The sequence below is a fragment of the Gekko japonicus genome, unplaced genomic scaffold (assembly GCF_001447785.1).
Source record: "Gekko japonicus isolate JY-2015 unplaced genomic scaffold, Gekko_japonicus_V1.1 scaffold1933, whole genome shotgun sequence".
Lineage (NCBI taxonomy): Eukaryota > Metazoa > Chordata > Lepidosauria > Squamata > Gekkonidae > Gekko > Gekko japonicus.
This window is the reverse complement of record NW_015170340.1, coordinates 342,761-345,683: the sequence shown is the minus strand read 5'-3', so window position 1 is coordinate 345,683 and position 2,923 is coordinate 342,761.

Below are 2,923 nucleotides of genomic sequence, written 5' to 3'. Positions count from 1 at the left end.
TGTTGTATATTTCAGTGTACAGTGGGAACAAGGTCCTGATGTGCTTCAAGCATAGTTGGAATTTCAAGTGCAAATCAGACCTCCTCCTGTGGGTGCTAACAGGTTCTCTCTATTTATTACCAACAGGGGACGATCGTGGAAATGAAGAGGACGAGGAACTGCATCATCTGTCACCAGATGAAGTCAAGACTGAAGACCTGAGTGGAAACTTCGGGACTCAAGGCGAACCCAAGGGGCAGAATGGAAGCCACCTAGTGGAGAAGAGGGATCAACCCATTCCTTTCCAAGGTGGGGACTTCTGTGAAGCAGCTCACATGGTGGAGAAAATGTACATGTGCTTGGGGTGTGGAATGATCTTCTCAGATGAAACCCAATATAATGTCCATCTTCAACTGCAGTGTGGAAAGAAGACCCATCAGTTCCTGGACTATGGAAAGAACGTCCTTTGCAGAGCAGAGCTCTTTAAACATCAACAGACACGTGGAGGAGAAAAACTTTATAATTTCTCAGACTGTGGCAAGAGTTCCTCAGAGAAATCAGAGCTTATTAAACATGAAAGCATTGATTCAGAGGAGAAGCTGCTTATCTGTTCGGAGACTGGAATGACATACTCTGATGAAAGACATGAAAATCTACATTTCCCAAGGGACATTATAATGACGGCATGTAAATGCTTTCGGTGTGGAAGGTACTTTAACTACAGATCTCAGGACTTTTTGAACAAACGAATACACAAAGGGGAGAAACTTTTTGAATTCTCAGAGTGTGTAAAGAGATTCAGAGAGAGTAGCCAACTTCTAAAGTATCTAACAACCCAAACAGGGGAGAAACCTTTTGAATGCTTAGAGTGTGGGAAGAGATTCAAAATCAGAAATGGTCTTCAAAAGCACCTAAAATCCCACACAGGGGAGAAACCTTTTGAATGCTCAGTGTGTGAAAAGAGATTCAGTCTCAGACATAATCTTAGAAGCCATCTAAGAACCCACTCAGGGGAGAAACCTTTTGAATGCTCAAAGTGTGGAAAGAGATTCAACTTCAGTAGCAATCTTCGCAAACATTTGGGAACTCAAACCTTTTGAATGCTCAGAGTGTGGAAGGAGATTCAGGTTGAATGACAATCTTCAGCATCATCAGAGATCACACACAGGGGAGAAACCTTTTGAATGCTCAGAGTGTGGAAAGAGATTCAATCACAAAAGCCATCTAAAGCTGCATCTCTACGGCCTGGTGACTCAGTGTATGTGTCAACAAAAAATATCAAGATGTTAAGACCTAGTAGAAAATTGGGATGGAAATTTATTGGTCCGTTCAAAGTACGTAAAATTATCAATGATGTAGCTGTCGATGTTGAATTACCTAAGAATTTACGGTTGCTGCACTCTGTGTTTCATTTCAGCCTTCTGAAGAAAGACCATGGAACTTGTGAATGGCATGGTGATCAAAAGCCACCCATGCCTCTCTTGTTAGATGGCCAGGAACATTATGAGATCAAATGTATTCTTGATTCTAAACGCAAACGTGGAAAGCTGTTTTACCTTGTGGAGTGGAAGTACTTCGGACCCCAGCACCGCAAATGGGTGGAAGAAGGGGATATTCGGGCCCCTTACATGCTCAGAGACTTCCACGACAAGTTTCCGGAGAAACCGGGGAGTCTCCCAGAATGCCCGGGAGATCTCCCGGAATGCCGGGGAGGTGGTCAATTGTGGGTGGGAATTGATTTTTTTTGGGGGGGGGGCAGTATGTCAGCAAGCTGCCAATGTATGTCATTCTGTGTATATATGAGTCCCCTATATCCAGCCCCCCCCTCCATGTATTGTGCAAACTGTTCCTATGTGTTACTGCTTGCTAATTTTGCAGAAATGCTGGCGCATGCGTGATATATTAAATGACTATGCTTGTTAGGGAACCGCTTGCTTCTCAAGGGCAACAGGTGTGAGATAAGGAGTTTCTAGCTTTTGTTTTAATTAGTAAGAACTGTGTGAACTGCTAGCTGCTGATAGCAGGGGCCGTTGCTTTCTCATGAAACGAGTGCGCAAAACTGCTCTGGATATTAGGGCGGGAATAATGATTATGATTTCCCTTTATGTTGCTTGGGCTTCCGCATTATGTTATTCCAATCAGAGACCTGTTCAGTGATCCATGGCTTCAATAAAGTAACCTTTTCTATGGAAAGTGACTCAGTTGATTCCAGGTGAAACCTGACATGGGGCTGAGAGAGCTCTTTCCAGGACTGCTCTTGAGAGAACAGCTCCGACCGAACTGTGGCTCGCCCAGGGTCCTCCAGCGGCTGCGAGAGGAGGAGGAGTGGGGACTCATCAAACCGGTTCTCCCGGATCAGAGTCTGCGCCCACTGCACCAAACTGGTTTGATTCTTTTCTTGCTGCAGATCCCACCCCCGTGCAGCGCCGGCCCCGTGCAGAGTCATAGGGGGTAGTGGCAGAGTTCCTTGCCAGAGCCGCCCCGTGGAGCCTACGCGGGGCAGACATTTCAACACTATTTGTGGCACTTCTAAGCTGTTTAATGTGCGAACTCCCTAACCCCCCCCCCAAAAAAGGACACAGGCGGCCGCATCTCTCTCCCCCAGCAGGACTGAAACGCTGATCTCCCCCCCCCACTTGCTTGCGAGTAGTCCAGGTCGGAAGCCCCTCCCCCTCGTCCCTCTGGTCGAGAAGCAAGAGCAAAGAGCCCCTCCCCCGGAAAGGACATTTTCCCTCCCCCCCCCTTGCGTGCTGTCTCCGACGAAGAAGAAGAAGGCAGCTGGCTCCCTTGAACCCCTTCCGCGCTGCAGATTTACACACACACACACACCCATGGGCAGCGCCGCCCCGTGCAGCCGAGTAGACTCGCGAGCAGCCCCGTCCAGCTGCATTTGAGGGCTGAAGTCTCTCCGGTCGGGCGCGGCGCCTCGTGGGGGGGGGGAGAG